This window comes from Prionailurus bengalensis, chromosome A2, assembly GCF_016509475.1.
Source record: "Prionailurus bengalensis isolate Pbe53 chromosome A2, Fcat_Pben_1.1_paternal_pri, whole genome shotgun sequence".
Taxonomy (NCBI): Eukaryota; Metazoa; Chordata; class Mammalia; order Carnivora; family Felidae; genus Prionailurus; species Prionailurus bengalensis.
The window spans coordinates 46,128,429-46,141,384 of NC_057348.1; the positions used below are offsets into that span (position 1 = coordinate 46,128,429).

Consider the following 12,956-nt stretch of genomic DNA (forward strand, 5'->3'; position numbering starts at 1 on the left):
CGAAACTAATACAATGTTATCTGTTAATTTTATTTCAATTTTTAAAAGGGAGAAAAAATACTTCAATCCTATTTCCACTATTCATTTTTCTCAAGAGAAAATATTTTGATCCTTTTTCTACTACTCATTTTTCTCAGTATTTTATGGAACTTTCTACTTCTTTCTGAAAATGGCCAAATTGCTAGAATGGCTCCTGGAATACAGTAGGCACCAATAAATAGTTATTGAATGAATGAAAACAATCATGAGTCAGACTAAAAATGAATAATTTTTATGATTAAATATTTCTATTTTATGAATTAACATTCAGAGAAAAGAACCAATTTATCAAAGATCAAAGGGAGTATGAATTATTTCATGTCTTTCTCACTTTAAGTAGAAGCAATAATTGGAAACTTTACCTTCTGGTATTAAATGTTTTCTTTCATGTTCTTGCTTTTATTTTTTTTCCTTTCACAGACTTCTTTTTAACACCAAAGTCCTATGTAGATGCTAAATAGAATCTTTCCATTTCTCAGTTCGCCTACATACTCACTCAATAAGCATGCATATAAATACTTACGTGTTTTAATACATGCACAGAACTCAGCCTGCTGGGATCAAACATGCAAACAAGAATTATTATACATCATGACAATATACCTTGATGGAAAAAGCAAGAATATTTCCCAGGGAGGACCTCTGAATGATACCTATTCCAGAGTTCAGTGATAAAGGAAAGATTAAAGGAGAAAAAGATATGTAAACCGAGTCAAGACACAAAAGATAAGAATGAGTTACCAATTAAAGAGGGGTAGGACAGACAGTCCAGGCAAAAGAAATAACCTGTGTGACATTCCAAAAGGACAAGAGAGTAAGATGGCCAAGGAAAAGAAAGAAATTCTAGCAAGAGGAGGCTATGACGTCTGTAGGCCATGTCCTCAAGAGCATGTCTGTGTATGTGTGTATGTATGTGTATGTATGGAGACATAGATGGTAGATAGATATAGATGATGTAGATATTAGGTATCTCCATATTATGATAATAAATTTTACAAGTCAACTTGACTAGACTAAGGGATGTGCAGATGGGTGGTAAAAACATTACTTCTGGGTGTGTCTCTGAGGGTGTTTATGAAAGAAATTAGGATTTGAATCATTAGACTGAGTAAAGCAGATGGCTCTTACCAATGCAAGAGGGTATAATCCAAACTGTTGAGGGCCTGAATAGAATGAAAACATGGAGAAAGGACAAATTCATTCTTTATGCTTGAACTGATACAATGATCTTCTGCACCGGTGCATCAGTGCTCTGATTCTTGGGCTTTTGGATTCAGATAGAGGCTTAGACTATCCATCCTGTGGTTCTCATGCCTTAACACATAGCCTGAATTACACCATTTCCTGGTTCTCCAGCTTAGAGACAGCAGATCATGGGACTTCTGGGCGTCTAAAACCACATTAGCCAATACCTATAATAAATCTCCTCCTATATATTTCTCTACCTATATCTCATCAGTTCTGCTTCTTTGGAGAACCACAACTAATACATACATTTTTATGTTAGAGATTTAAGCAGGAGAGTAACACTGAATTTGTATTTTAAAAAGATCACTCTGGTTGAACACAATGAGCAAATCAGACAGAAAGCAGCTACAGTAATCCACTTGAGAAACACAGTAGCCTGGACCAGGACAACAGTGGTAAAGATAGACGTGAATGGAACAGTAAAAACAAACAAACAAACAAAGAAAAAAACAATTAAAAACAACATGTAGCAGGGAAAATCAACAGGACTTGAGGACCAACCAGATGTGGGGAGGATAAAGGAGACAGAGAAATAAAGGATGACACACATTTTTTTTTCCCTGAGCAATTGTTTGATAGTGGTCATATTCATTGTATTATGGAAGATTAAGAAATTCTGGAAAGAAAGGACAAGAGCAGTCATGAATTTCCTAAGTCTGGGGAACATGTTCAAGGAGAGTAATAACAGACGACACAAGAGATGCAGATTTGGGAGGCATCAGCATTCTGCAGGTAAGATCAGTGAGGGAGAATGTGCTAAGAAAGAAGAGAATACAACTCAGAAAAAAAGCTCTCAGGGATAATCAGTAAATGACTAAATTAACTATTATACAACTCTGTAGAAATGATGCAAGTCCTGAAACTATAATTAGGAAAAATGCTTTATAATATTCTGTTGAATACCTCATGTCCTCACCTTTCTTACGAAAGTAGAAGGTTGGGACAAGAAGCAAGGGAGGCTATCCCGCTGATTTTTTTTTTTCCAGTTTACTGCAGCACTTTATTTTCCTCAAACAATGACATGTTGCTGAGAGCCTAATGTTCTCACATGACAGGAGAAAACCAAAAAATGTTGTCATCTCTTAAACAATTGAGAATTGTGTACAAAACCTTAGTATATTAAAAGGATGAATAAATTTACAGGTGTAAATGTAAACTGTTTTCCAACACAAGGCAGTTAGTAACAACCCACAGTGTTCTGGTAGGAAAACACTGGATAAGAAAGGAAAGTGGGTCCTAAACCTCAGACCTTCCTAATCCTGTCAGACCAGAAAGACAAAGAAATTTCAACTGGTTCAAAAATCTTGCCAGCCTCTAGATAATCCTGAAATAGGCAGCTCTCGGGGCGCCTGGGTGGCGCAGTCGGTTAAGCGTCCGACTTCAGCCAGGTCACGATCTCGCGGTCCGTGAGTTCGAGCCCCGCGTCGGGCTCTGGGCTGATGGCTCGGAGCCTGGAGCCTGTTTCCGATTCTGTGTCTCCCTCTCTCTCTGCCCCTCCCCTGTTCATGCTCTGTCTCTCTCTGTCCCAAAAATAAATAAACGTTGAAAAAAAAAATTTTAATATAAAAAAAAAAATAGGCAGCTCTCACACATTAATACCTAACTCAGATCAAGAATGTTATGGGGGTGCCTGGATGGCTCAGTCAGTTGAGTGTCTGACTTCAGCTCAGGTCATGATCTCACAGCTTGTGAGGTCAAGCCCCACATCAGGCTCTGTGCTGACAGCTCGGAGCCTGGAACCTGCTTCAGATTCTGTGTCTCCCTCTCTCTCTGCCCCTCCCCTGCTCACATTCTGTCTCTCTCTCTCTCTCTCTCTCAAAAAATAAACAGTAAAAAAAATTTTTTTTTAAAAAGAACCTTATGGAGGATGCTCATCAAACCAATGGATTTCTCTTCCATAAACATGTTCTCCCCTCAGCCATGAAATGACTAAGCCACATTCTATAAAAGAGGTTTAAATCAAGGTTATGTACAAGGTATTAAACATATACCAAGAGAAAATTTAATTTGAATACAAAGTCAAAATCAGCAACAATCTTCCATCCAGGGCTGACATCAGATACAAGCTTCAAGGACAAATTTATTTTCAAAGGCGTATTCCAGTTTATGAGGCTAGCATGAAGTGTACACATTTGCCAGGGTAAATTTATACTTAGGAATTAACTCATGCAGCAAATGCTACATAACTGCTTGCAAGGCATTTAGAAGCATCTGCAGTGGGAAGTGGAGGGGCCCAACTCTTCATACTCCTGTTTGCTGATTCACATCTGCTTAAAGGTGAACAGCAAGGCCAGGATGGAGCCCCTGATCCACACAAAGTATTTGCATTCAGGAGAAGCAATGACTTTGATCTTCATAATGCTGGGTTCCAGGGTAGTGCTCCCTTTCTGCATTCTGTCCAAGATGCCTGGATACATGGTGGTCCCACCATTCGGCACTGTGTTAGAGTATAGGTCCATCCAGATGTCAGAGTCACACTTCATGATGAAGTTGAAGGTGATCTCATGGATACCAAAGGACTCCATACCCAGAAAGGATAGCTGGGAAAATCCCACAGGGCAGTGGTACCACTTCTTGCCCATGGTGATCAGCTGACTATCAGCCAGCTCATAGCTCTTTTCCAAGGAGGAGGAGGACACCACAGTGGCCATTTCCTGCTCAAAGTAGAGGTTGACCTAGCAGAGCTTCTCGGTTATGTCACACACGATTTCCCACTCAACTGTGGTGGTGAAACTGTAACCACTCTCTGTGAATATCTTCAGGAGGTAGTCCATCAGGTCCTGGCCAGCCAGGTCCAGGCACAGGATGGCACAGGGCAGGGAGTACCCCACAAAGATGGGCATAGTGTGGGTTACCCTGTCCCCAGAGTCCATAACAATACCAGTGGTGGAAGTGTTGTAGTGCTCCTTGGGGGCCATGTGCAGTTCATTGTAGAAGGTGCGGTACCAGATCTTCTCCATATCCTCCTTGTTGGTGATGATGCCAGGCTCAATAGGGTACTTGAGGATAGGATGCCTTGCTTGCTCTGGGCCCTGTTGCCCACATAGGAGTCCTTTTGGCTAATGCCCACCATGACAACACCTTGGAGGCAGGGGGTTTCTGACAATGGACGGGAATATGGCGGGGGGACAAGGGACATCATTCCCAGCAAAGCCCACCTTGCATATACCAGAGTTATCATCAGTGATGAGTGCAGGGATCTCCTCTTCCAGGGTGATAGGTGGAGGTGGCAGCAGTGGGCATGAAAATGAGTGGTGGGAGGACAAGAAGCATGGGTGGACTGCAGTGAGCGAGACCCTCAATTTTCTTAATGTGTAAGCATCTCAGATCTTTTCCAGTTGACATTGCTAGAGACTAATGTGCCATCTCCCTCCCTTCTTTTAACTAAATGCTGCCCTGAATTACTGCATCCTTCCCCTAGTACCACCATGCCAATTTTTTTTAACACAGATTCACTGGAACTTCTTAAATGTACCAGTCTTCAGGAAAAATGCATGATAAAGAAATATATTAAATGACACAAAGAGCATATGATCATCCAAATTCAAAAGTGGGTCAAATGGTTGTTTCTATAATTAAAAAGTGGCATTTTAAAAGAAAGGGAGCATGAACCATATGGATTACAAGACTCTTAAGAGCCACCCCAAACAAATGCAATATATGGATTTTACCTGAGACCTGATTTAAACAAGCCAACTGTAAAGGTGTTTTAGACTTACAGAAAAGTTGCCATAGTGCAAATAATTGCTTCCCCTAGATTTCCCAAATGTTAACAATTCATTATATTTACTTTAGCATTTTCTCTATATATATCCACATTCAATGTGTGAAAGTAAGTTGCAAATAAATGCTCCTTTACCCCTAAGTTTCATTGTGTATTATCTAAAGACAAGGACATTCTCTTACAGAATCACAGTACAATTATCAAAATCTGGAAATTAACACTAATTAACATTTACCATAGGCTTTATTAAAATTGTCCCATTTGTCCCACTATATCTTTTATTAAAAAAGAAAATAAATTTTTTTCTTAATCCAGAATCCAATCCAGAACTACATGTTGTAGTATCTCTGTAGTTTTCTTTAATCTAGAATAATATTTCAGTCTTTGTTATTCATGACTTTGACTTTTGAAGAATAAAGGCCAGTTATTTCGTAGACTATCCCTCAACTTTAGTTTGATTACTTTTTCTTTATTATAGTCACGTTACCACCATGCCTATTAATCTTTGAGGTGGCTTTCATGACAGTGGTGAAGTACTGAGAAGGAAAGCCAAACACATCGCTAACCCAAGGTGTATACTACATTAAGATTAAGATACCAAAATATAGTTTGAAATGTACAAAGGAAACTACTGGTAAAACTATATAGCAAACAAAATTAGTGGGGGTGGAGGATGATAAATATGAGCTGAATTCCTCATCTTTCTTAGCACAGCAACAAGAGAAACCTCCCAAAGCTGAAAAATCAAGGGTTAGATATAAGCATCTTACAATTACCAGAATAACTAACAAGAGAAATGAGAAATGAGAAATGGCCAAAGATGATTCTTTTCTAATAAATGGACCTGTAGAAATAGAAGGCTGGGGTGGAGGGGCTTTTTTTATTAGATAGACTCTGTCTTCTAGAGTAGTTTTAGGTTCACAGTAAAACTGAGTAGAAAGTTACAAAGAGTTCCATATATGCCCTGCCTCCACTTAATGAACACACAGCGTCCCTGTACCACAGTGATACATTTATAACAACAGATGAACCAACACTGACATACCATTATCACCTAAAGTCCAGAGTTTAAATAGGACTCACTCTTGGTGTTTTAAATTCTATGGGTTTGGACAGACATATAATGGTATGTATCCACCATTATAATATCATACGGAATAGTTTCTTCACTGCCCTGAAAATTCTCTATGCTCTGCCTATTCATCCCTCCCCCCATTCCTATCTTCTGGCAACCACTGATCTTTTTACTATCTCCATAGTTTCACCTTTTCTAGAATGTCATGTAGTTGGAATAATCCAGTATGTAATCTTTCAGATTGGCTTCTTTCACTCAGTTAAGCATTCAAAGTTCCTATGTTTCTTTTCATAGCTTGACAGCTCATTTACTTTTAGTAATGAATAAGATTCCATTGTCTGGATATACCACAACTTAATTATCAATTCACCTACTGAAAGTGAATTCACATACTTTTGGTTCCAAGTTTTGGCTATTATAAATAAAACTACTATAAATATCCGTGTGCAGAGTTTTGTGTGCATAAGTTTTCAACTCTTCTGGAGAAGTACCAAGGAGCACAACTGCCGGATCATATAGTAAGAGTATGTCTAGTTTTGTAAGAATATGACAAACTGTCTTCCAAAGTGGCTCTACCATTTTGTATTCCCACCAGGAAAGAAAGAGAGTCCCTGTTGTTCCACATCCTCACCAGGATTTGGTATTGTCAGTGTTTTGGATTTTTGCCATGCTAATGGTGGTATCTTACAATACAGTTGTATTGCCATGCTAATGGTGGTATCTTTACAATTCCCTAATGACATATTATGTCACATATCTTTTCATATGCTTATCTGCCAACTATAGATCTTCTTTGGTAAGGTGTCTGTTCAGATATTTTGCCCATTTTTCAAACAGATTCTTCATTCTCTTATTGATGAGTTTCAAAAGTTCTCTGAATATTTTGAATTTAACAGTCCTTTATCATAAATGTCCTTTGCAAATATCTCCTCCCAGTCTGTGGCTTGTCTTCTCATTCTCTGGACAGTGACTTTGTAAAGCAAAAATGTTTTAATTTTAACACAGTCAAAATTATCACTTATTTCTTTAATAGACTGTACCTTTCATGTTGCATTTATAAAGTCATTGCCAAACCTGAGATCATCTAGATTTTCTCTTCTGTCATCTCCCAGAAGTTTCATAGTTTTGCATTTGTATGTAGGTCTATGGCCCATTTTGAGTTCATTTTTATGAAGGTTAAAAAAAAGGCTTTTAATTTTTATTTTGAACTCTTTGGTACTATTTTATTATTGTTCCCAATTTTATGTTTTAATTTTAGAAAAAGTGATGATTTTTTTATTATTGCCCATGAACCTGATGATTCAACTTCTAAGCAATTTCCTAAGAAGATAATCGGAGGTTTGGGGAAAGAAGTTCATCCAACACCATTTATGATAATGAGATATTAGAAACAACCTAAGTATTATAAAATTGCAAGGATGGTTATATAATTATATTCAAATAATAGAATGTTATAAATCTATTTAAAATAGTCTTTTTAAATAATTTTTACTTTCCTGAAAGGGATTATACTAAATGTTATCATTAGAATAAGAAATATGGATTATGTTTATTCTTTATACTGTTTTATATGATGTGTGTTAGTTTTGTAATCAGAAAAGAATAAGATGTTCATAAAGCCCCCTCAAAATGAGATTTACAGTGACAAATTTTTCAGCACCCTGGACCAAAATAAAGATACGATGTTCTTTGCCACTGTTATCATGTGATAGATTTAAGTATCCAAAACACACATAAAAGTCCAATGCAGAAGTCAGTGGAAAGTAATTAATAGAATTTGGTTTATTAGGGAGATAATTCCAATGATTAGAAGGGGGCTTTGGAGATAGGAAGGATAAAATGACAGAATTATAGTCAGGAACCAGAAAGGGATCTTCAGGTATCTCTGTGAAACATGGTATCTCAACAGAGAACAAAAGATCTTCAACTTCGGAAACCTGTGATATAAACTACATCCAGCCTATCCTGATATCTATCATTTACCTTTATTGTGGACAAGGGGCTACCAAATGAAATTCACTGATTCCTTGTTTCCAAACAATATGTCCACTTAGAGAAGAAAAAAGCTTGGCACTGGTAGACTAGGTTATGGATTGAAGTCTAAGGCCCAAGTTTAAGTCCCAGCTTAACTGCTTATTTAGGGCATGATGTGGGTAGGTCGCATAACCAATATGGGACAGTTATCTCATTTGTTAACTATACCAGCTCTGCCTCTATAGTAGAGCTATCGTGATGACCAAATGGGATCATATGAATGAGAGCTAAGAAATGTTAAACAAACAATAATAAAATAATTCTCACCCTATCAATAATTGTTTGCCCTCCAATACTAATTCAGAAGATAAGAAATTAAATCCATGGTTGAAAGAGAAATTGACATATTGATCTGGCTGCTGTTCCATGTGTAGTGTAACTAAATCTGGATCCAAAAGGCAGGTCGACAGAGAACATTCTTTGGCTAAAGTTTATGTGTAGCTGTGCTTCCAAGATGGGCTACCAAACAAGTTCTCAAATGTACCACTAGCCATTCATATTGTTTTGCTTGATCTGGATCATTCATTTATTCATTGAAGGCAGATTATGTGCCAGGCACTGGAAACAAACAATAAGGAACACAAATCAGACAAAGCCCTGCCCACTTGGAGCTCATACCAGGATGGAGAAACAAATATTAATCACAGAATCACATATGAATGTATCATGAAAATTGTGATGACAATAAAAAGAAAGAATATTTAGTTGGAGGGGCTAAACAGAGACATCATTCCTGAGTTGAGATTTGAGATGACCCAGTGGGGACACAAGAGCCAAAGGATCAAGTAGAGGAATCAGAGTTACTAAAGTTCCTGTGGCCCAAAACAGTGATATTCAAGAAACCAAAAAGGGGACAGTATGTCCAGAGCAAAGAGAGTGAAAATGAATGAAGTGTAAGATCAGAGTAAACAGGTAGTCTGTGTTAAGGATTTCTGCCATTATTCTGAGAGCAATGGGAGCCACTGAAAGCTACTAAGTAGAGAAGTGACAAAATCCATTTTGTGTTTTGAAAGACTGCTCTGACCATAATGTCCCAGGATGCCAGGTCACTGTGTATGAGACTCACATACAAGTTTGTTTTACACACAGAGTTAGGTACAGGGTCCTACAATTGAAAATTTTCTATTTAAGTTCTCATTTCAAAGACCTCTGTATTTCCTTGACCTTATTTCTACAAGACAATATTGATGAGCACACACAAGAGATTCTTGATGATTCCTAACTTGATCAATACTGCCTAGGAGGAATTAATAAAATGTAATGAGTTTTTAGCCCCACGTTTCTCATCCTTTTCCAACATGGTATACCAGCAGGTTTTGGTTAACGAAAAGAAAGAAACAGATTAAAAGAAGCAAAGGGGCCCAAGTCTGAAAAAACTGGAAAATTCTAGCAAGCAATGTGAATTTAAACGTCAACAACTAGAATGGAGTTCTTATCCATAGTGTTAAGATATACTAATATGTTAATCAACAGTGATATAACAAAAGTAACTGGATTCTAATAACAGCACAAGTAGTAATACACTGAAGTTAAGAGATGATCAACATGTTTGTGGACATCCTTATAATAACTTCAGTCTCACTCGTGTCCATTCGGAAATGTTTTCTTGAACTAAAGAGAAAGGAGCTACTATAGGCTGGGACATTACACACACCCTTCATCTGTTCTGAAAACTCACTGTCCTCTCATTACTAATATATAATTGGAAATTGAAACTACTTAAAATTATTGTACCACATGCTGTCAATAACTTAATTTTTTCTTATTTTCTCACATAGGCATAAATATTTAGTAATAAATCAAGTACAGATTAAGAAAGCATAAGTGGTACATGCACATTTACCTAGGGCAAATGTGAAGAGGCTGCCAAGAACAAATAATGGCACAACAATTACAATTTCTAGGTCAAAAACCATGTGATAGTACAAGTGAACTTTGTAGTAATGCTAGTCACACAGATAACATAGTTAAAATCTTGAAATTATAAATCTTATAATCATCACAATAAAATAAAACATTTTATGTTTATTCTTGATGATATATGCTTATTTCATTACCTTGTAGAGCATAACTCCTCTACTAAAATGAAGATAAAAATCAGATTAGTCATGTTAACTGATTTTCTTATGTAAATTATAATTTTGAGATTATAAAATCGGTAAACTGTATTACTGACATGCCAGAAAAATATCTTACTGAACGCCATGTGAAATGAATACAAATTGGTGGTACTATTTGCTTATGTACTATGGATTTCATCGAACTCTGGGGTGTACTTGTAGAACAGTAATATACACGGGAATAACACTCATCTTGTGCATTCTATCAGTAAAAGTCTGATGTCCAGGGGCCATGGCAAGACAAAGTAAAGTGGACAGCCCAGATTAGAGAGACAGGAGATCAGCACAGGTGGGAAGGAGAAAGTTGGCATCAAAGAGCCACAGGGTCTGGCTTTTACCACAGTGTGGACATCATTAGCATAAAGTGAGGGTACAGGGAGCAAGAAGCAAGAACTTCAGTTAGAACAGAGGGAGCACAGAAGTAGTGACACAGACACTGAGACTGACAAGAAACAGAAGTCAGGCTCAAAGACACTAATAATACAAGTCAGAGACCAAACCTTGAGAGCACAGAGTGCAGGACTTCAGCAGGAGCTTGAAGACATAGATCGAAAAAACTGACAGGAGGAAAAGAGGGGTGATGACACTGACTGCAACCTTGATTGGCTAAGGGCAGGAGGACAAAGGTGTATACTGGTAGCCATGGAGAGGCATATACTTCTCGTGACTGGAAGGTTTAAACTTCTAAGGAAATCTGACCTAGAAACTCAAGAAAACCCAGAGGAAACCTACAATGAACAGAATATCAATTGGGAAAGATTCATTGTGTGACATGCTTCAGATGGAGGGATGAGGAACCACCACTGGGTTCAAATCCTGGCTTTCTTAACTGCAGCTCAAATTTAGGTCAGTTCTTCAATTTCTGTGTGCTTCAGTTTCCTTTCCTAAACAAGATAAGTAGGGCTAATAATTCCCATTTTTCAAGGCTGTTAAGGAGATTAAATTAGAGAACACAAGTGAAAGATAATGGATCTTGGCAAAATAAATACTCATTTCTGTACCTTCTCCCCTACATCTACCAATACCTATTACCTTTCATCAACTGGGCAGTAGTGCTGACTTCTGTTCCACATGAACTTTACAAAGCTACAGTGGCCTTTTCTACATGCATTTGTTACTTCCTCCCTTGATTTTTTTGTGATGTTTCTATACATGTTGTCATGATTAAACAATATTCTCAGTCTTAGAAATAAGTGACTTTGCTTGAAATAATCTGTTCATTAGCTGAACAGTGTGTTATCCATGGAATAGTGGAAAAAATTCACTGGTTTGCAATTCTTTTTGCCAAGGTAGCTTCAATGCTCAAAGTAGCTAATTGGCTCTAGGAGTCTTTTCTACCAAAATCACACCTCTCATTCAAATGACAGGCAAAAGAAGTAGCTGGATCATAATAATGTAAAATCCCTGCTGCTTCTAAACAAACTTAATTAAACTGCTCCATTTTTGTATAAAGAGCTTCAAGTGCAGATAAGCATAACTCACTGAAAATGCCAATTTAATGACAGCATTGTCTAAACTGGTCCTGTTGGGAGCAGAACATTTCAGAGAAACATATAGAAAATGAAGGGATTAAAAAGAAGAAGAAGAAGAAAGAAAAGTTAACTGTAAAGTTGTTTAGGTAGCTACCCTCTCTTATGTTTTAATAGTAAAATACATCCCTTTCCCCATATATATCATGCTGAAACATCAAATCCAAAACCAGCTCTGTAAATTCCATGACCTCAATCAATTTTTGCCATAAACCTGATAAGTTAGCTAGCAATCATGGCAAATAAAAAACTACAAAGTGGGGCGCCTGGGTGGCTCAGTCGGTTAAGCGGCCGACTTCGGCTCAGGTCATGATCTCGTGGTCCGTGGGTTCGGGCCCCGTGTCAGGCTCTGTGCTGACCACTCAGAGCCTGGATCCTGTTTCAGATTCTGTGTCTCCCTCTCTCTGACCCTCCCCGTTCATGCTCTGTCTCTCTCTGTCTCAAAAATAAATAAACGTTAATTAAAAAAATTAAAAAAAAAACTACAAAGCATTACAATAACATAAATCCTGTATTTGCATTATAATTCTTGATTGATTCAGTCATTCATTCAATTTAACAAATAGTTATTGCGTGTCTACCACACATTTGTGGCATGTAACAAATTATGATTTTGCCCCTCAAATTAAAAGATAAAACAGGGGCACATGGGTGGCTCGGTCAGTTGAGCGTCCAACTTCAGCTTAGGTCACGATCTCATGGTTTGTGGGCTCCAGCCCCACGTTGGGCTCTGTGCTGACAGCTCACAGTCTGGAGCCGGCTTCAGATTCTGTGTCTCCCTCTCTCTCTGCCTTTCCCCCACTTGCATTCTGTCTCTCAAAAATAAATAAATATTTGAAAAATTTGTTTAAAAAGATAAACATTAAAAAATGTTACTGCAAATGAAGAAGGAAAGATGGAAAACACAGAATTCTGAAGTCAAAAATTTTTAAATTCCTTTACTCCAAGTGACAGTGTTTCTCTCTCATTCACAGTCTATTTCAAATCCCTAACTCCCATAAAAGTTAAATAATTCTGATAACTAATTTACTAAAGTCATGATCCTGTTCTTAGCAGAATTGTTTCTCTCTTTCTGAGTTAATTATTAGAACCTCTTCTATTCTGCCTCAGAGTGGAAACCAGTTCCTGATTTGCATTATTTTCATTGAATATATCTACCTTACTATGATAGAGAATCCTGTCAAAAA

At 37.5% G+C, this 12,956-nt stretch overlaps 1 pseudogene; it reads right to left on the bottom strand.

Annotated features, from left to right (window-relative positions):
* Positions 1-3,341: 3,341 nt before the first annotated feature.
* LOC122488187 lies at positions 3,342-7,133 on the bottom strand (annotated as a pseudogene).
* Positions 7,134-12,956: the final 5,823 nt, after the last annotated feature.